Source organism: Gobio gobio, assembly GCF_949357685.1.
Source record: "Gobio gobio genome assembly, chromosome: 12".
Taxonomy (NCBI): Eukaryota; Metazoa; Chordata; class Actinopteri; order Cypriniformes; family Gobionidae; genus Gobio; species Gobio gobio.
This window is the reverse complement of record NC_137105.1, coordinates 2,489,259-2,512,473: the sequence shown is the minus strand read 5'-3', so window position 1 is coordinate 2,512,473 and position 23,215 is coordinate 2,489,259. Positions and strand designations below refer to the sequence as shown.

General features: G+C 37.7%; 1 protein-coding gene across 1 annotated transcript in view; it reads right to left on the bottom strand.

Annotated features, from left to right (window-relative positions):
- Positions 1–21,521, bottom strand: part of wasf1 (WASP family member 1) — a gene marked incomplete at its 3' end in the record, with an annotated part of 90,174 nt that extends 68,653 nt beyond the window's left edge. The window contains 1 exon segment of the mRNA XM_079832202.1: positions 21,209–21,521.
- Between the last annotated feature and the right edge of the window lie 1,694 nt (positions 21,522–23,215).

Sequence of the window (23,215 nt, the reverse complement as noted above, 5' to 3'; positions counted from 1 at the left end):
CATTGAAATAATGACAGTCAAAATGACTTAAAAGTCATAATTATGATATACAAAGTCATAATTATAACCTAAAATGTCATAATTATGAATTTTAATGTCATAATTCAGATTCACCAAAGCATGGTTGTTTGGAAAAGTCTGGATTTGTCCGAGCGACAGTCAAAGTGAAGGCAGAGGCGTCCTCTCCTGCTAGTGAACACTAATAAGGGCACTGATTAGCAGATGGTGTCGGAGCAGGATGTGATGTCGAGGATGTGTGTGTTCCCTCCTGAAACCTGCGGTGCTCAGACCATCTCCAGTTTCCAAACACTGATGATTAAACGACCCTCGCGTCGCTCATATCTAGGGTTGGGTATCGTTTGGGTTTTTTTCGATTCCGGTGCCAAACCGATACTTTTAAAACGGTTCCGGTGCCTAAACGGTGCCTGAACCGATACTTAAAAAAAAAAAAAGGCCACAAAACGAGGTGGACGACATTAAATGGCTTTTTATTTATTTGTTTTTTATTTAAATTGAACCATTTATTAAAAGTTTAATGTATACTTAAATGTATGAATATAAATAAATACAAAACACAATTTACTTATTTACAAATTATAATTTACTTATTTACAAATTCACAGTAAAACCTAAGCCACCTAACCCAACTACAACAAGCCTAATATAACTCTAAATAACAGTTACAGTAATAACAGCAGTCGTCTGTGTTCTTGCTCTGCTACAAACCAGCTTCGAGCTTCAGCTTTATTTTGAAATATGATCATTTTCTCTGGCTAAATATTTTAGAACGCATCGCCTTAATGTTTCCATGGTGACGCGTCATGTTTCTCACATGACACACAGCAGCCGCAATAGCGCTGACAGCTCAGCTGTATCGGGTTTATTTAGCTTTTTCTTTTTATTCAAAATATTCACAAACTTCTTAACTGTGTCACGAACTATCTGATGTTCAAATGTGTGAGTGAATGTGTGTTAGTTGGTCTATAAAGCGCAATGGGCGGCGCCATGTTAGTTTATGCCTCAGAATCGGATCTATCGGATTTACAACACTTGAGTTAATTCTCGTCTCACGAAATACATGAAAGTAAGTGACCAGTGAACTGGAAGAAGAATAGAGTAAACAATATAGTTACTATATAATGTGCATGTATGTATCTGATGTGAATAAAACATGTAACGTTAGTCAAATTATAACCGTCTGAAAGGATTGTCATTGCCGCTTTCATAGACATCAGTGGGTGTTTTGTTGCTAGTAGCCTACTTATGAGCATTTAAATGTCTGAAACCTGGAATAAACATGATGTGGTTGAAAACACTGAATAGTTGTCATGAGTTGTGATGTGACCAGCGTTGAGCGTCTGTCTCTGGCTCGGTGCAGCCAAAGCACGCGAAAGCACGTTTGAATTTTGGCACCGAAATGAGGAACCGAAATCTGCGTTCTGATTCGGTCCGGTACATACCGGTTATATAAGTACCGGTGCCATATTGGAACCGGATTTCGGTACCCAACCCTACTCATATCAAATATTTACAATGTCATTCTCTTCTCCTTTTATCTTAATTTTTCTCTCTTGTGTAAATCTGCCTTGGAATAACGTGTGTTGTAAGACTGATTTAATGTCACATATATACAGCAGTGTTAAATTAACACTCCTCACAGTTTATTTGAGGTGTTAGAGTGTTAAAAGTAACACTGAAACCGTGTTAAAGTTAGAGATAATGAAGTGATTCATTGAGTAATTGGCCATTAGTGATGAATGCCTGCTGTTAACAAGCAGAATCACTGAAGGGAAGAGTCTCCATTTTTAGGTTATAATTATGGTGATCAGTGTTTGTTTTCGTTTTCGTTTTTAAAATTGGATTGTGAGACAAACCAAGAGGAAATGTATCCAAAACAGGTGTTGTTGGTTATGTTGTGATATAAACGAGCGACCCTTCCGCGATGACATCATTTTTGACGCGCACACCCTCGCGCTCGTGCAGACGCGTCGAGTATAAACAAACATTTGTACGAGTAGGTCTGTCACGACTACTTTTTGTTTCGCGATATATCGTCCCAGAAATAATTGCGATAAACAATATTATTGTCATTTTAAGACTATTTTATGCCACTGAATATATAATCCTAATATAACAGCGTAATAATGCAAGTAGACCTACACACTTTCAAATGGCAACCTTTTAATTCTTTAGATCATGGAAATTAAGGGTAAAAAATATACTATCCTAAATAAAAATAAAATGTTTTGAATAAACAGTAAATAAAAATGTTCCCTTGTGAAACGGCTTTAACACTCGTCATTCTGTGTTGACATTTTATGTGCAGCGGATCAGGGAAATCAGGGAAAGCCTCAAATGGCGGCTTTTCTTCACCTGTCGATAACCACTTTCGCCTCCGTCACAAAAAACATACAAGATGACAGCACAATCCAGTAAAATGTTGGTGACATTCATTATCATGTAAACATAATGGGCGATATATTACATCAAAAAATTATTGAGGTCCTGTACATATATTGTGCGATATATCGATATATTGATTATATATTACCTATGCACGAGCTGTTCCTATGCAACGCTGATTATAAAATGTGCATCCCATTTGAATTCTATTGATTAATCACATTCTATAGTATTTATTGTGGTAAATGTTGACTAGTTGTAGATTTATAACAGATAATAAGTTAAGGGAATAGATGTTTCACTAAAGATGTATATTACACCTGTGGCATGTTGTAGCTATAGTGTCTAACTGTGTTGCTATTTGATTAGAAAAAAGAAAGAGAAAAGTTGACATTGGCCTGCATGGTAATGAGGAGCCGTCAATGGTCTTGCTTTGTAAATAAACTGTTTTAAGGCTGAGTACAAGTTAGAAAGAGCTTTAAAATATGGATCTTGACTAAACAATCCCATAACCACGCCCCCAACAAAGCCCCGCCCCCTCTGGTGAGTACCAGCACTTTTTTTTCCACTTCAAGCACTGCCTTCAGCTAATCTGCTTGTTAACAGCAGGTGTTCATCATCACTAATGTCAAATCAACTCTTTTATTCATCAAGGATTTATTGAATTGATCAAAAGTGACAGTAAAGACATTTATAATGTTCAAATAAACACTGTTCTTTTGAACTTTCTATTCATCAAAGAATCCTGAGAAATAAAATGCATCAGTTTCCACCAAAAATATGACTGTTTTCAACACTGATAATAATCATAAATGTGTCTTGAGCTCATATGAGAGTGATCAGTGAAGGGTCATGTGACACTGAAGACTGGAGTAATGCTGATTTCATCACAGGAATAAATCACACTTCATTATATATTCACATAGAGAACAGATGATCTACACTGGAGTAATATTTCATAATTTTTACTGTATTTATGATCAAATAAAAGCAACCTTAGTGAGCAGACTCTTTCAAACACTAAGTGAATCAGTGAACAAATCTTTTTAAAGAACTGATTCAAAAGACTCAAACCACTGGAATGAATAAAAACTGAACTCCACTGAACACATTAAATACAGCAGTCGAGTTGCAAAACTTAAAACCAACACAAACCGCAGAGAATTAAATCAGGGATTTAGTGATTAAACCCTTAGAAACCGCAAACACATCCAAGGCATAAAATCACACAAGTTGGTAATAAAGCCGGAGCGTTTGACTAGTTTATCAGGCGGATATCAGTGGCATGGATCGATGTTTCAACAGAAATCAGAGAGACTAAACAAACAGAGAGGATGATGGGAGACGAGAGTAACTGAGCCGAATAACAGCAGCTTCTGTCTGAAGACACAAGAGCTGAAAATCAGTTTAGAGTCCAGTGAACGTCTGTCTGTGAGGATAAACTGATCTCTTTAAACATTAGAGTCTCAGTGCTGACTCAACACACACACACACACAGCGTCAGAAGGCTTTAATTTGTTTATAATGAGCCCAGAGGACTGAGAGTTTAAAGCTGAAGAAATCGAATTGCCAGTGATGCCAATTGGCACAGATGAACGAGCAGACAGCAGAGCGAATCCATACAACTGAATCACTGAATCAAACACTGAACAACGATTCGCACAACTGAATCACTGAATCAAACACTGAACAACGATTCGTACAACTGAATCACTGAATCAAACACTGAACAACGATTCGCACAACTGAATCACTGAATCAAACACTGAACAACGATTCGTACAACTGAATCACTCAATCAAACAATGAACAACGATTCGCACAACTGAATCACTGAATCAAACAATGAACAACGATTCGCACAACTGAATCGCTGAATCAAACAATTAACAATGATTCGCACAACTGAATCACTCAATCAAACAATGAACAATGATTCGCACAACTGAATCACTGAATCAAAAACTGCACAATGATTTGCACAACTGAATCACTGAATCAAACACTGAACAATGATTCACACAACTGAATCACTGAATCAAACATTCTGAAAAACGATTCACACAACTGAATCACTGAATCAAACACTGAAAAATGATTCGCACAACTGAATCACTGAATCAAACACTGAAAAATGATTCGCACAACTGAATCAAACTCTGAACAATGATTCACACAACTGAATCACTGAATCAAACATTCTGAAAAACGATTTGCACAACTGAATCACTGAATCAAACACTGAAAAACGATTCGCACAACTGAATCACTGAATCAAACACTGAACAATTATTCGCACAACTGAATCTCTCCACATGGCAAAAAAAAAGCATTTTCTTGATCATCTTTTTTGTTTTCCAGTTAATAAAATATCTACTACAACATAATTTAATGAAGTTCATCTTTAAAAAACAATTACACAAACATTTTGCCAATTGGGTAAAGAAAAATCCACTTACAGGGTTGGGGTCGGTAAAACGTTTTAATGTTTTTAAAAGAGTCTCTTCTGCTCACCAAGGCTTTTATTTGATCATAAATACAGTAAAAATAGTGTAATATTCCTCCAGTGTAGATCATGTTCTCTATGTGAATATACAGTAAAGTGTCATTTATTCCTGTGATCAAAGCTGAATTTATCATCATTACTGTTTTTATGAATTAGAAGTTTTTAGCACATTGCTAACAGAAATGGTCATGTCAATGACATGTTTTAGCATGCTGCTAACATTTTTAGCATGTTGATAGCGTGTTTTAACACATTGTTAGCACTAATTAGCCTTATTGGTAGCATGATGTAGCATGTTTGCTAGCATGAATTACCCTGCTGCTATTATGAATTAGCACATTGCTAGCATGCTTTAACACGGTGCTAGCTTGAATGAACAGTTTACAATTATTTAACACTTTGCGAACATGAATTAACAAGTTTACTAGCATGTTCTACCACATTGCTAGCATGAATTGGAACATTTTAACACATTGCTAACATGAATTATCATGTTTGCTAACATGTTTTAACATTTTTCTATTACACATTGCAAGCATGTTTTAATATAATGTTAACACAACGTAGCATTTTGCTAGCATGTTTTAACACATTGCTAGCATTTTTAACACATTTCTAGCACTAATTAGCATGTTTACTAGCATGACTTAGCATGTTGCTAGCCTTTTTTTGCATGTTGATAGCATTACTTAGCATTTTGCTAGCATATTTTAGCATGTTGATAGCATGACTTAGCATGTTTGCTAGCATTTTTAAACATGTTGCTAGCATATTGATTGGATGACTTAACATGTTGTTAAAACTTTTTAGCATGTTGATAACATATTTTAGTATATTGATTGCATGACTTAACATATTTTAGCATATTTTAGCATTTTGATAGCATGACTTAGCACTGCTAGTGAAGCTTTAATAAGCATCTAGCTAAAGACACTGTCACTTCTGATCCATTTAACGCGTCCTTGCTGAATATAAATATTAATATCTGGCAACACATTCCTGAGCCACACTCATGTATATCAGTGCAGATGATGGCGCTCTCATCCCTGTAGCATTAGCATCGCAATAGATCAGTGTTTGATGATGAGGCTCAGGCTCGAGTGTGTGTGAATCTGCATCTCCTCGGCCAATCAGGACGCATCGGCTGAGTCAGAAGACGAGCCGCGGACAACATTTATGTAACCAGTACAACCCTCAGGGGCTCATCTGTGACCTCTGACCTCTAACTATAATACATGAGTGAATGTTGGCATGACAAAGCCGTATGAACGTTTTTATAAGCTTTAAATTTAGTGAAGCGAAAGGAGAAAGAAAGCAAGACATTGCTAACTTTAATATTTTGTTAACAACAATTAACATTGGTTTCATACATTGTTAACATGAATTAGCACGTTGCTAGCATGTTTTGCTACATTGCTAGCATGAATTAGCATCTTGGTAGCATTTTTTGCCACATTGCTATCATGAATTAGCATTTTGGTAGCATGTTTTAACATGTTGCTGATAATTATCGTGTTATTAGCATTGGTTTCATACATTGTTAACAGGAAATATCATATTGCTAGAATGAATTAGCATGTTAACATTAATTATCGGGTTTTGCTAACATGTTTTCACACATTGATAGCAGAAATAAGCATGTTTTGCTACATTGCTAGCATGAAATAGCATTTTGGTGGCATGTTTTGCTACATTGCTAGCATGAATTAGCATTTTGGTAGCATGTTTTAACATGTTGATAATTATCGTGTTATTAGCATTGGTTTCATACATTGTTAACAGGAATTATCATGTTGCTAGAATGAATTAGCATGTTGTTAACATTAATTATCGGGTTTTGCTAACATGTTTTCACACATTGATAGCAGGAATAAGCATTTTGGTAGCATGTTTTAACATTTTGTTAACATTAATTGTTTTGCTAACATGTTTTCATACATTGTTATCAGTGATTAGCTTGTTTTGCTTACATTAATTAGCATTCTGCTAGCATGTTTTTTGCCAAATTGCTAACATGAATTAGCATGTTGGTGGCATGTTTTAACATGTTGTTAACATTAATTATCGTGTTGGTAACATGTTTTCATACATTGTTAACAGGAATTAGCATGTTGCTAACACGAATTAGCATGTTGCTAGCATGTTTTGCTACATTGCTAACATTAATTAGCATTTTGGTAGCATGTTATAACATGTTGTTAGTATTAATTATTGTGTTTTGTTAACATGTTTTAACACATTGCTAACATGAAATAGCATTTTGGTAGTATGAATTAACTGGTTTTAACTCATTGCTAACAATAATTAGCATGTTATTAACATGCTTTAATACATTGCTACCATGATTTAACACTTTGCAAGAATTAATTAGCATGTTTTAGCACATTGTTAAATTATTAACGAATTAACATATTGCTAGTAAGATATAATACATTAAGACAAGTTTCTAGTATGAATTAACATCTTTTTTACAATGTTTTACCATTTTAGTTAGCATGTTAACAACATGCTAATTAATGTTAGCAATGTGCTAAATCATGTTAACATGTAATTCATGCTAGCAAAAATGCTAATACATGTCAGCAATGTGTTGAATCATGGTAGAAACATGTTAATTCATGCTAGTAACATGCGAATTTGTGTTAGCAATATGCTAATTAATGTTAAAACATGTTAATTCACGTTCGCAATGTGCTAACCAATGTTAAAACATGCTAGCAACATGCTAATTAATGTTGGCAATGTGTTATATCATGTTAACAACATGCTAATTAATGCTAGTAAACATGCTAATCATGCTAATAACTGGTTAATTCATGCTAACAACATGCTAAAACATGTCAGCAATGTGTTGAATCATGTTATAAACATGCTAATTCATGCTAATAACCTGTTAATTCATGCTAGCAATGTGTTAAAACTTGTTAACAACATGATAATTCATGCTAGCAACATGCAAATTTGTGCTAGCAATATGCTAATTAATGGTAAAACATGCTAATTCACGTTCGCAATGTGTTAATAAATGCTAAAACATGTTAGCAACATGCTAATTAATGTTGGCAATGTGTTATATCATGTTAATAAAATGCTAATTAATGCTAGTAAACATGCTAATCATGCTAATAACCCGTTAATTAATGCTAACAAAATGCTAAAACATGTCAGCAATGTGTTGAATCATGTTATCAACATGCTAATTTATGCTAGTAACATGCTAATCATGCTAATAACTGGTTAATTCATGCTAACAACATGCTAAAACATGTCAGCAATGTGTTGAATAATGTTATAAACATGCTAATTCATGCTAGTAACATGCTAATCATGCTAATAACCAGTTAATTCATGCTAGCATCATGCTAAAACATGTCAGCAATGTGTTGAATAATGCTAGCAACGTGTAACTTTTTTAACTTTCTCTGAGTAAAACCTTCAGTTATTTTAAACTTTCAGGCTAGGCTTTGTAATGCCAACATCGCGGTTTGTCATCAAACTTTACTCATCTTTTTTTAAATTGTAATATTATTTCACATCATGAAATACAATGCATCAGAACATTGATTTTTAAAGACACCTATGATCCTACATTAGCCGTATTTCAGTTATAGCTAAACCCGCACAGGCGATCTGTTGTTTTCTCTCTCTCTCTCGCCCAGAGAAATCAAACAGAAGGAATATTTCTCATCTTATACCCACACACACACACACACACTTACTTTCTATCTCTGGTGTTTTTTTACGCACTTCTCTTCTCGTCTCTCACTCTTTTTGTGTGTGTGCCACATTCTGTCTGGAGGCAGAGCATAAAAATAAGCCCAGAGAGAGGCGGAGGATGAAGTAGGAGTGAGTTTCCTCCATCAGATCTCTCTACATATGGAGATCACAAGGACTTCAATCTCCAGGAGTTGCCATTAGCGGCTAATAAATGCATTCACTCTGATCACACTGACAGAATTAAAGGAATAGATCAACAAAAATAGGAAAATTCTGTTTCTGATGATTATGAATGAACACATCCAAATGATCAATAAGTCATTTATCTGCACACTCAGATGATTCGTTCTACAATGGGAATGGAACAAGCGGGATGCTGATCCATTCAGGAGCGAAACGGGTGAGTCATTGAATCATTCACTCAGATGATTCATTCTACAATGGGATTGAAACAAGCGGGACGCTGATCCATTCAGGAGCGAAACGGGTGAGTCATTGAATCATTCACTCAGATGATTCATTCTACAATGGGATTGAAACAAGCGGGACGCTGATCCATTCAGGAACGAAACGGGTGAGTCATTGAATCATTCACTCAGATGATTCATTCTACAATGGGATTGAAACAAGCGGGACGCTGATCCATTCAGGAGCGAAACGGGTGAGTCATTGAGTCATTCACTCAGATGATTCATTCTACAATGGGAATGAAACAAGTGGGACGCTGATCCATTCAGGAGCGAAACGGGTGAGTCATTGAATCATTCACTCAGATGATTCGTTCTACAACGGGAATGAAACAAGTGGGACGCTGATCCATTCAGGAACAAAATGGGTGAGTCATTGAATCATTCGCTCAGATGATTCGTTCTACAACGGGAATGAAACAAGCGAGACGCTGATCCATTCAGAAACGAAACGGGTGAGTCATTGAATCATTCACTCAGATGATTCGTTTTACAACGGGAATGAAACAAGCGGGACGCTGATCCATTCAGGAATGAAACGGGTGAGTCATTGAATCATTCACTCAGATGATTCGTTCTACAACGGGAATGAAACAAGTGGGACGCTGATCCATTCAGGAACAAAATGGGTGAGTCATTGAATCATTCGCTCAGATGATTCGTTCTACAACGGGAATGAAACAAGCGAGACGCTGATCCATTCAGAAACGAAACGGGTGAGTCATTGAATCATTCACTCAGATGATTCGTTTTACAACGGGAATGAAACAAGCGGGACGCTGATCCATTCAGGAGCGAAACGGGTGAGTCATTGAGTCATTCACTCAGATGATTCATTCTACAATGGGAATGAAACAAGTGGGACGCTGATCCATTCAGGAGCGAAACGGGTGAGTCATTGAATCATTCACTCAGATGATTCGTTCTACAACGGGAATGAAACAAGTGGGACGCTGATCCATTCAGGAACAAAATGGGTGAGTCATTGAATCATTCGCTCAGATGATTCGTTCTACAACGGGAATGAAACAAGCGAGACGCTGATCCATTCAGAAACGAAACGGGTGAGTCATTGAATCATTCACTCAGATGATTCGTTTTACAACGGGAATGGAACAAGCGGGACGCTGATCCATTCAGGAATGAAACGGGTGAGTCATTGAATCATTCCCTCAGATGATTCGTTCTACAATGCAAATTAAACAAGTGGGACGCTGATCCATTCAGGAACTAAATGGGTGAGTCATTGAATCATTCACTCAGATGATTCGTTCTACAATGCAAATTAAACAAGTGGGACGCTGATCCATTCAGGAACTAAATGGGTGAGTCATTGAATCATTCACTCAGATGATTCGTTCTACAATGGGAATGAAACAAGCGGGACGCTGATCCATTCAGGAACGAAACGGGTGAGTCATTGAATCGTTCACTCAGATGATTCGTTCTACAATGGGAATGAAACAAGCGGGATATAAAAGATATAAAATCATGCTTATCTCTGATTGGCTAATGCGCTGCTAATTGGCATGCGCGTCCCATTAGCCTGTGATTGGCCGTGAGTCATTCATCACAAGCTTCATGCAACAATCAAGCGCTTGCTGATGGCGAGTAACCGCTCAGCCGGATTCGGCCGGTAAAGGACGCGGTAAGTGCTTGTTTATGATGAGCGAACAGAGAAAGGGCAGAACTGAACTCTGGGAAACGCATGCAAATCACAAGAAGTTTTGCACAGCACACCATAATTGAACGGCCACCCACTCTGTGTAAATATTGGCCCTTAATTCAAACCAGTCGGTAGTTCGCACACACACACACACACACACACACATCCCTCATTCTGGGCAGAAGAAGATTGGGGTCAGATGCATTTAGCAGCGCTCCGTCATCCGCCGCGGTGTGTGTGGAAGAAGCGAGCGGAGGAGGTGAAGCCGCACAGCCTCCTCTGCTGCAGTAATTGAGCATCAGTGAGCATGAGGCGAGTGGAGAGCCGAGCCGCAACACTGCATAACTCCTGCTCATCCACTTCAGCTGGATGTCATAAAACACTATACCTCTTACACCATGTTAGGAAAATCAGGAATTTATGACTATATGTAGGGCTGCCACTAACGACTATTTTTATATTGATTAATCTATCGACTAATTTATCGATTGAGCAATCTAACGAGTAATTTATTGATTAAGCGAGTAATCTATCGACTAATTTGCCGGTTAAGCGAGTAATCTATCAACTACTTTATTGATTGATCTATCGACTAATTCATTGATTCATCTATCGACTAATTTGTTGATTGCTCTATCGACTAATTTATTGATTAATCTATTGACTGATTTATTGCAATAATTTTAATTTTTTTTACTTAAAAACATTTAATTTACTTTGGCCTTCAGTAGTGTACTATAAAAAAAGTACAAATGTAAACAAGCCCTTGACAAAATGTAAAACTAAAAGAGTAAAAATTTACAAATTTGTAAACCAACATAACAAAAAAAGAGAATATCAGCAAATACTTTATATATAGAACCGTGTTGTCACGATACCAACATTATGACTTCGATACGATACCAGACTAAAATACCTTGATACGATACTATGGCAAAAAAACTGTAAAAGTAATTGAATAAAATGGCTGAACTTACTATTGATTGTTTTATCATTGTTTTAGGGTTAAAAAACTCTAAAAACTCACTTGTCCGGAATGTTCCTGCCCTGCTTCACACAGAATATCAGGTCCGGCCCTTTAAGAGCTGCACGGACCAAAGTCATTGTAACACCCGATTCAACTCTGTATACGTTCACTAAAGACAAATCCGACTGCGTTTACCAGAATACTCGCCAGGACCTGCATTTTTACAGATTTTTAACCATTCAAACCCAATAATCCGCGAAACTGGCGTTGCGATCTGTCTGAGTGAAAGGCGTGTGTGCGGCTGCGCTTCAGTTCAGAGTCCGGCCGCGCCACACTTTTCTGTTGCGTTATTTTTCCTGAGTTGCGCGTGTATATATGTGACTGTTCTGCTTCCATTGTTTAGTGAACGGTCACACACACGTCCTCACTCCTGCTGTCACACATCGACGCACATTAGGAAATACTGCTCTTATTAGAGTGCTGTAATTTTTAAAGAACCGGTACTAATACAATTTCATATCGTACCCAAACCCAAATTACCCAGTCACCTAAAAATATTGACGTCGACTAATTATCAGCGTTGACGCAGTCGATTGTATCGACCAATCGCGACAGGCCTAAATATATGAAATGACAAGTCGAAATTATGACACACTAAGTTATATTTATTGTTATGGCTGTTTACGTTAACGTGTTAATGCATGCGATTAATTTTAAATCCTTAATGCGTTAAAATAATGAATCAGATCATTTTAAGCCACTAAACGCCGGGAAAGTTTTCAGTCCAATGGTCCAGTGAGCGAATGTTATGAGTGAATCATTATGATTCATCCACTCAAACGATTAATTTAAACATGCTGATCCATTCAGGAGTCATTGAATCATTCACTCAAATGATTCATTTTACAACGGGAATTAAATAAGCGGGACGCTGATCCAATCGGGAACGAAACGGGTGAGTCATTGAATCATTCACTCAAATGATTCATTTAAACACGCTGATCCATTCAGGAGTCATTGAATTATTCACTCAAATGATTCGTTCTACAATGGGAATGAAACAAGCGGGACGCTGATCCATTCAGGAGTCATTGAATTATTCACTCAAATGATTCGTTCTACAATGGGAATGAAACAAGCGGGACGCTGATCCATTCAGGAGTCATTGAATTATTCACTCAAATGATTCGTTCTACAATGGGAATGAAACAAGCGGGACGCTGATCCATTCAGGAGTCATTGAATTATTCACTCAAATGATTCGTTCTACAATGGGAATGAAACAAGCGAGACGCTGATCCAATCGGGAACGAAACGGGTGAGTCATTGAATCATTCACTCAAATGATTCATTTAAACACGCTGATCCATTCCGGGGTCATTTTATTATTCACTCAAATGATTCGTTCTACAATGGGAATGAAACAAGTGGGACGCTGATCCATTCAGGAGTCATTGAATCATTCACTCAAATGATTCGTTCTACAATGGGAATGAAACAAGCGGGACGCTGATCCATTCAGGAGTCATTGAATTATTCACTCAAATGATTTGTTCTACAATGGGAATGAAACAAGCGGGACGCTGATCCATTCAGGAACGTAACAGGTGAGTCACTGAATCATTCACTCAAATGATTCGTTCTACAATGGGAATGAAACAAGCGAGACGCTGATCCAATCGGGAACGAAACGGGTGAGTCATTGAATCATTCACTCAAATGATTCATTTAAACACGCTGATCCATTCCGGGGTCATTTTATTATTCACTCAAATGATTCGTTCTACAATGGGAATGAAACAAGCGGGACGCTGATCCATTCAGGAGTCATTGAATTATTCACTCAAATGATTCGTTCTACAATGGGAATGAAACAAGCGAGACGCTGATCCAATCGGGAACGAAACGGGTGAGTCATTCAATCATTCACTCAAATGAAACAAGCGGGTCATTGAGCCGTTCATTCAGACTGATTCGTTTAGAAACACCTCTGCTGTGTGTTGACCGTAGTTTGTCAAAATGCTGACTTTTTACCTCATAAATATGACATAATTATGACTTAGCAACATAATTTCAACATTTTACCTCATATTGACTGATTATTCAATACATTAAAATGATGCTGGCTGGGATGTTCTGATAGTTGCCGGGACACTGCCATATGGTTGCTAAGGTGTTCTGAGTGGTTGCTAGGCGATTGTTTACAGTTCTAATGGTGCGTTCACACCGGACGCGATTCGCGCGAGTGATTTACATGTTAAATCAATGCAGAGACGCGAAATGGCATTCTGAGGCGCGATTCGCGCGATTGATGCGGCGAGATTCGCGCGATTCACGCGATTGAGGCGGCGCGAAGGACGCGAATTGAGCGTTTTGAACGCGCAATTCGCGGGAATCGCGCGAATCGCTCAAGTTGAAAAATCTGAACTTTGGCGGATATTTCGCACCGCGTTAACCAATCAGGAGCTTGCTCTAGTAACAATGAGGAGAAAATCTGCATATTAAAATCTGGTTCAGACAATATGATTATCACTGTGATAACATTAAATGACATGAAACACAACCCAGTCTCTTTTTGTTAAATGCAAGTTTATATATGATCAATAATACAAAAGTATAAGTAATGTATAACAAGCTATACATGAAATAAAGCAAACAATGCAGTCAAACATTCAAAGTCAGTGCTAGTAGGCTAACGTTACAACTGCAACGTACAGTTATAGCCTAAAAATATAAAGTAATGAAACTTCTCTTTGCCCTCAGACTAAACGATTTGCCAGGGAACAAATTATAGATCCATGAGAGCAAAGATCGGCCGTTACAAGACGAATTATAGCTCGAGACATCAGAGCCAGCGGCAGAAGGACTGGCCGAGGAAAGGTTGCCCTCGCCGGCTTTGACGTGCGCTGAGCGCCGCTGATCCACTGGAGCTCACAACTCCGACAACGGCAGATAAAATGTTCAAATAGGCACTCTTTATATAAATAAACCACAGATTTGAGCTTTAAACAACTACATTATCGACTGAAAAAGTCTTAAAACTACGTTTTGTCACACATAACAGTAGATTTTAACAAAAAAAAGACATGTAAACACAGCCCATGTCAGACATTTCTCAACGAGACGAGCCGCTGGCGGAAGCCCCGCCCATGACGCGAATTCGCGTCTGTTGTGCAGTGAATGTCACGCGCGATTCGCGCAAGTAATTATTCGCGCGAATCGCGTCCGGTGTGAACGCCACATAAGTCGGGTCTGTGGGATTTTTCCAGCTAGTGTAAAGTGTAAAGTGTAAAGTGATAAAGTGTAGTGATATGCTACTCATAAAGCAAGCCTCACCCAAAACAGGTTTTGGAAACACCAGCCCAAAGTCATTGAGCATAATTTGAATATTCAAATGTGAATCTGAATGAGCTTGACTTCCCACAGAAGCAGGGGATGAAGTAAACAGAGCAGCAGAGAACAGGATCATCACCTGTGTGTGAGGACAAAGGAATCCGCGAAGGCAGGGCGTGTAAGCGGACGCCACACTCGCCTCTGGGGATCTGAGCGCATATCATATCCTCCACCAAAACCAACAACCGGCCGCGCGCTATGGGAAGTCCCGGCTAGAGCAGGCCATGGCTCTCCGTATGAATCAATCAAGGCCGAGACCAAACAAAGCGTCAGAATTCAAAAGAAAGAAGATCTGACTGCACTAATGACGGGTGTGATTGAGCAAAACACATTCATTTGAGGCTTTTCTTCAGCATTTCACAGCCATTAAAGTCCAGCAGCAAAAATACCATATACAATCATGCCAAACGTGATTTCAGAAATAATTTTACCTCATAAATATGACTTAGTATATCATAATTTCGAATTTCTACCTCATAAATATGAAAGTATGTCATAATTTCGATTTTCTACCTCATAATTATGACAGTCATAATTTGACTTTTTCCTTCATAAATATAACTTGTCATCATTTCGATTTTCTACCTCATAAATATGACAGTATGTCATAATTTCGATTTTCTACCTCATAAATATGACTTGGTAATGGTATGTGGTAATTTCAACTTTTTACCTCATAATTATGACTTAGTATGTCATAATTTCAACTTTTTACCATAATTATGACTTAGTATGTCATAATTTCACATTTTTACCTCATAAATATGACTTAGTATGTCATAATTTCAACATTTTACCTCATAACTATGACAGTATGTCATAATTTCAACATTTTACCTCATAAATATGACTTAGTATGTCATAATTGCAACATTTTACCTCATAAATATGACTTAGTATGTTATAATTTCAACATTTTACCTCATAACTATGACTTAGTAAGTCATAATTTCGATTTTCTACCTCATAATTATGACGTCATACATTTGACATTTTACCTCATAACTATGACTTAGTATGTCATAATATTGCCATTTTACCACATAAATATAACTTACTTAATTTGAACTTTTTCCCTCAGAATTATGACTTAGTATGTCATAATTTTGACTATTTACCTCATAAATATAACTTATGTCATACTTTGACATTTTACCTCATAAATATAACTTAATATGTCAAAATTTGAACTTTTCCCTTCATAAATATAACTTATGTCATCATTTCGATTTTCTACCTCATAAATATGACTTAGTCTGTCATAATTTCAACTTTTTCCCCACATAAAGGACGTCATAATTTCAACATTTCACCTCATAAAGAGGAAATGTCATAATTTTTACTTTATACCTCATAAATATGACTTAGTATGTCATAATTTCAACATTTCACCCCATAAATAGGACAGTATGTCATCATTTCGACTTTTCACCTCATAATTATGATAATGTCATAAATTCTACCTTTTCCTTCATAATTATGACTTAGTATATCATAATATTGACATTTTACCTCATAATTATATCTTAATTTTGACTGTGTACCTCATAATAATGACTTCGTACGTCATAATATTGACTATTTACCTCATAAATATTACTTAATATGCCATCATTTTGACTTTTCCCCTCATAATTATGACTTAATATGCCATCATTTTAACTTTTTACCTCATAAGTATGTCAGAATTTAAGTATGAGAAAGTATATCATAATTTTGACAGTTGACCTCATAAATATGACTTAGGATTTCATAATTTTGACTTTTCACTTTATAATTTTTACTTAACATGCCAAAGGTCCATTTTTATTAACAAGTTTTACTTACATGAATTTTTATTAAAAAGTTGTCAAAATACTATTTCAGTGTTTCTACTTCAAAATGTCATGTTTATTTGTAATTTTTGTATTAATTAATGTTAACGTTTTTTAATATAATATAATATGTATTATTTGTAAATATTTTAGTGTTTTATTTTATATTTCATATTATTGTTTTGATTACATCTTTCAATATTTTAATATGAATAGTTTATTTTGTGATTTTGATGGCATGTGTATTTGGTGACTTGTATTACGGTGCAGCGTGAGCATATATTATATAAATTGAAGATATGTCCTTGAGATGTATTTTCAAGTTATTAAATTATTTTAAATAAGCCTTGACATGCGTTAGAGCGCTCAGAATATCTCTGATCTCTACCACAGCAGTGTAAAGCTTCAGAAAACTGTAATCCAGAGATAATGCGTCTTTTCTTCAATTATTAATATGTGCATTAAATAAACCGTTCAGTTGTAATGATAACTGTGATAAGAGTCAACACAGAAGTGCAGGTACTGAAGACTTTCAGACTTTCATCTGTCAAAGCATGGCATCTCCGCTGCGTGATGACAACACACACACACACACACACACACACACACAGAGGCATCTTTGTGGGCCGCCCGTCCGACAGAAAGCCTGAACAAAGACTCTTGTGTGTGAGGCATCTTCACAGCTGGGGCTTCAGCCTCCATTTTCTCTCTTTAACGGCACACCATCACTCCATCACTCCATCACTCCATCTCCATCACTCCATCACTCCATCACTCCATCACTCCATCACTCCATCACTCCATCACTCCATCTCCATCACTCCATCACTCCATCTCCATCACTCCATCACTCCATCACTCCATCTCCATCACTCCATCACTCCATCACTCCATCTCCATCACTCCATCACTCCATCTCCATCACTCCATCACTCCATCACTCCATCACTCCTGTATACCTCAACACTTCACTTGCATCACTCATAAATCTTAACGTGCCATTTATATACGGAATAACTGACTCTGGGCCTGTGGATTATTAGAAAATAAAGCACACCTGAGGTGGTGAAGGTGTTCATTATGCTCTGATAATTCATGGCCTGGAGTGAATTATTCTGCTTATACTCCGCTCACCAGTTGCTCAGATGCTGTATCTCAACACGTGTGTCAGGTTTGTGTCCTTAAAACGCTCTGTGTGTGTGTGTGTGTGTGTGTGTGTGTGTGTGTGTGTGTGTGTGTGTGTGTGTGTGTGTGTGTGTGTGTGTGTGTGTGTGTATGTGTGTGTGTGTGTGTGTGTGTGTGTGTGTGTGACTAGTTTCTCACACATCTCATCCCACGTCCGCACAATTGTATTTTTGTCGCCTTTGACGCTGAAGCTGGTGATATGTGTGTGTATTGGTGTGTATTATGGGTTGCCCCAGGGAAGTTCTTCCAGTGAGACATGCAGGCTGGTTTAGTTCATGTGCTTTTAAAGATCAGACTTTAGTTTTTGTAATCAGGCTCTCAAAAATTATATAAAAATTTGGATTTAGGTTTATCGGCCAAAATATCAGTTATCAGCTTTCAAATATAAAGAATTATCGGTTATCTGTATCGGCCAAAATATTAATGCATCCTCTCTGTCTCTCTCTCTCTAATAACGGCATTAATAACTGCATTAATAACCACATTAATAACTGCATTAATAACTGCATTAATAAGCGCATTAATAACTGCATTAATAACTGCATTAATAAGCGCATTAATAACTGCATTAATAAGCGCATTAATAACTGCATTAATAAGCGCATTAATAACTGCATTAATAAGCGCATTAATAACTGCATTAATAACTGCATTAATAAGCGCATTAATAACTGCATTAATAAGCGCATTAATAACTGCATTAATAAGCGCATTAATAACTGCATTAATAAGCGCATTAATAACTGCATTAATAAGCGCATTAATAAGCGCATTAATAACTGCATTAATAACTGCATTAATAAGCGCATTAATAACTGCATTAATAAGCGCATTAATAACTGCATTAATAAGCGCATTAATAACTGCATTAATAACTGCATTAATAAGCGCATTAATAACTGCATTAATAACCACCACATTAATAACTGCATTAATAACTGAATTAATAACTGCATTAATAACCACCACATTAATAACTGCATAAATAACTGCATTAATAACCACCACATTAATAACTGCATTAATAACCACATTAATAACTGCATTAATAACCACCACACTAATAACTGCATTAATAACCACCACATTAATAACTGCATTAATAACCACATTAATAACTGCATTAATAACCACCACACTAATAACTGCATTAATAACCACATTAATAACTGCATTAATAACCACATTAATAGCTGCATTAATAACCATTAATAACTGCATTAATAACTCCATTAATAACCACATTAATAGCTGCATTAATAACCACATTAATAGCTGCATTAATAACCATTAATAGCTGCATTAATAACCACATTAATAGCTGCATTAATAACCACATTAATAGCTGCATTAATAACCACATTAATAGCTGCATTAATAACCACATTAATAGCTGCATTAATAACCACATTAATAGCTGCAATAATAACCACATTAATAGCTGCATTAATAACCCTTAATAACTGCATTAATAACCATTAATAACTGCATTAATAACTGCATTAATAACCATTAATAACTGCATTAATAACCATTAATAACTGCATTTGTCTGCTGTCAGTGGCTCAAGCCTCCATTGGCTGTAAAATGACGTTTATGAATTAGTGACGGAGGCGTGGGATGAGATGTGTGAGAAACTAGTCACACACACACACACACACACAGAGCGTTTTAAGGACACAAACCTGACACACGTGTTGAGATACAGCATCTGAGCAACTGGTGAGCGGAGTATAAGCAGAATAATTCACTCCAGGCCATGAATTATCAGAGCATAATGAACACCTTCACCACCTCAGGTGTGCTTTATTTTCTAATAATCCACAGGCCCAGAGTCAGTTATTCCGTATATAGAAGCCGCATGAAAGCTGATCTGGACAAAACAATCATCCAGACCAGAGAAAAAACAAACTTTTCTGAGGAACTGAAGTCAACATGACCCATTTATCATCATTAATGCACACACGTGACACTGCAATGTCTGATATTCAGCAAGTTAACCCTTTAAAAGAGGGGAAAATGACATGCACACTAAATGTGTATTTTGGAATATTACAGCTTATGGAAACTGTTCCAAAACACACTTACCAGCTTAATCTGTGTTTTAGATAAGATATTAGAGCATTATATAAGGTTTATGTTAATGCTTTGGCAATACAATCAAGCCAATGGAGCTTTGGAATCTTGAGTCGACACGCGTTCGAATCGTTCTTTCGAATCGGTTCTTTTTAGATGATTCGAACCGTTGGTTAACCATCCAAGCAAAGGCGAAGAAAGAACTTTGTTTAGGAGTAAAAAACATTTGATATTACATAACAGAGGCAGCATAACCACATTTCTATTAAAAAAACACGCTATACGAATCGGTTCTTTGAACTAACCGATTCATTCGAACGAATCATTCCTCCTCTAATATCATAATAACAAGAAAGCACGACAACTGGACAAGGCGTTCACGCGTTAGAGAGCACGGGAACGGGGGAAAGTATGAAGTGCACGTGCGCTGAGATGCTTTGTGCTTTCTGAAGTCTCGGGTTTCACAAAGCGAGTCTTCCAGCCCTTCCCCCTGCATGCACAAAACTGCTCTCAAATGTGCATTTGCACCATTACTGGATGCATTTGCGTTATGCATTATAGTTATATAGTGGGGAATATTTGGCATGCCATCCCAGCAATAATCCGGAGTGCACGAGCATGCAAACTGCATCGCATCTCGGTGTGATAGTTTGCCTTGTGTTTGCCATACAGATGTGATGGATCCCCCCCCCCCCCCCTTCCCCCTTGAATGCATCAATCTTGAAACCTCAGGGCACTGAGAAAAAAGAAAATCTTCTTATGCATTTAATGCAAACAAACGTGTCGCGTGTAATATGCAATGCTCGTGCACGCGGGATGCGTTAGGCTGCATTATGCAAGTTATTTCACGTGCATGCATAATTCAACCCACACCTGTCAGCCAGTCCTGAATGGGGCCAAGCTAAAGCAGTGTTGGTTTACACGGACAATGCATCAGCCAGAGGAGGGACTAATGCAAATCTGAACACTTTATTTGCAATTATCTAAACAAGCATTCATAAAACATCATCATACCTGAATAAACGCTCTTATTATTCCATGTCGTTGCGGTTATTCCTTAAAATATCCAGTTCATTGCAGAAATACAGTCCTGATGTACAGCTGGTGTGGATCCCGTTAAAAACACCGGAGCTCGGGATCAGAGAAATGGGATCCACGATGAACACACAGGCGTGTGTTCGTCAACAACGATCGGCTTGATTAACCGTCACAGCATCCCATAATAGTCACAAACGAGCGTTAAACCTTTCTGGATCAAGCTTGCGCTCCTTTTCCCAGGAGAAGCGATGTTCTGGATGTCAGTGTGTGTGTGTGTGTGTGTGTGTGTGTGTGACTCCACCCCTCCGGCTGCGGATGGTACGGCCCACTTTCTATTGTTGGACCGACTCGCTGCAACAAACCGCGCCCCGCCCACAGCGGGATCCCTGCTCTGATTGGCCAACGCCGCGCACAGACCACACCCATCCGAGCAGTAATTGCTAATACAAACTAGTTTAGCAGCCAAATCAACTTAAAGGTGTTGTATGGGATTAGATTTGGGGAAACCACACCCACATGGTACATGTTCCTACTAGCTGTGATATGAGAACCCTATGGATGACACATAAGAGGGGAAAAAAATCATAATTCTGACATTATGATATTCAAAGTAATAATTATGAAATTGTGTCATAAGTATGACTTTGAACGTCATAATTGATGTGCTAATTATGACACGCTTTGACAGAATTATAGTGGAAAAGTCCAAATTGTGACATAGAAAGGCATAATTTCGAAATTATGACATGCTAATTCATAATTATGATATTAAAGGTAAGCGTGTCACAATTATGACGTTTCACCATAATTTTGACTTTTATGTCATAATTATGAATTATCATGTCTTTTTATTATTTAATCGTCATAATTATCGACATTAAAAAGTCGAAATAATGACATTCAAAGTCATAATTATGACACACTTAGACAAAATTATAGTGGAAAAAGTCAAAATGATGACATGAAATGTCAATTGTGACATAGAAAGGCATAATTTTGAAATTAAAAGTTGAAATTAAAAATCGAAATGATGGCATGCAAATTCATAATTATGATATTACAGTTTTTCCTAAATGCTAAAACACAAAAGCCAATCCTCTAAACCAAATGACCAGTTGTCTAAACACATTTACTAAATCTAGCCATCATTTTCCAATATCATAAACACATTTCACATGAAGACACAATTCACAAAACACAATCCTCCGTTCTCATAAATCTTAACACATTTTTCCTTGCTAAAACACAAGTTGCAAAAGAACTCTGCTCATATTCTCAAATGAAAGCTCATGTGATGCAAAATGCTTGCCACAGTCAGCAATATTTGAACACAATGAACACACCTGGCGTCATTCATTACACACAACGACTCAAAATTGAAGACACTTGTTGCTAATTCTGTGACCACATTTATAAAAGCAAGTTCAGAGTGCACAGTTTAGGAGAAAGTCCAGGAGGGAGAGGAGAAGATCCAGGAGGGAGAGGAGAAGATCCAGGAGGGAGAGGAGAAGGTCCAGGAGGGAGAGGAGCAGGTCCAGGAGGGAGAGGAGAAGGTCCAGGAGGGAGAGGAGAAGGTCCAGGAGGGAGAGGAGAAGGTCCAGGAGGGAGAGGAGAAGGTCCAGGAGGGAGAGGAGCAGGTCCAGGAGGGAGAGGAGAAGGTCCAGGAGGGAGAGGAGAAGGTCCAGGAGGGAGAGGAGAAGGTCCAGGAGGGAGAGGAGAAGGTCCAGGAGGGAGAGGAGAAGATCCAGGAGGGAGAGGAGCAGGTCCAGGAGGGAGAGGAGAAGGTCCAGGAGGGAGAGGAGAAGGTCCAGGAGGGAGAGGAGAAGGTCCAGGAGGGAGAGGAGAAGGTCCAGGAGGGAGAGGAGAAGATCCAGGAGGGAGAGGAGAAGGTCCAGGAGGGAGAGGAGGAGGTCCAGGAGGGAGAGGAGGAGGTCCAGGAGGGAGAGGAGGAGGTCAAGGAGGGAGAGGAGGAGGTCCAGGAGG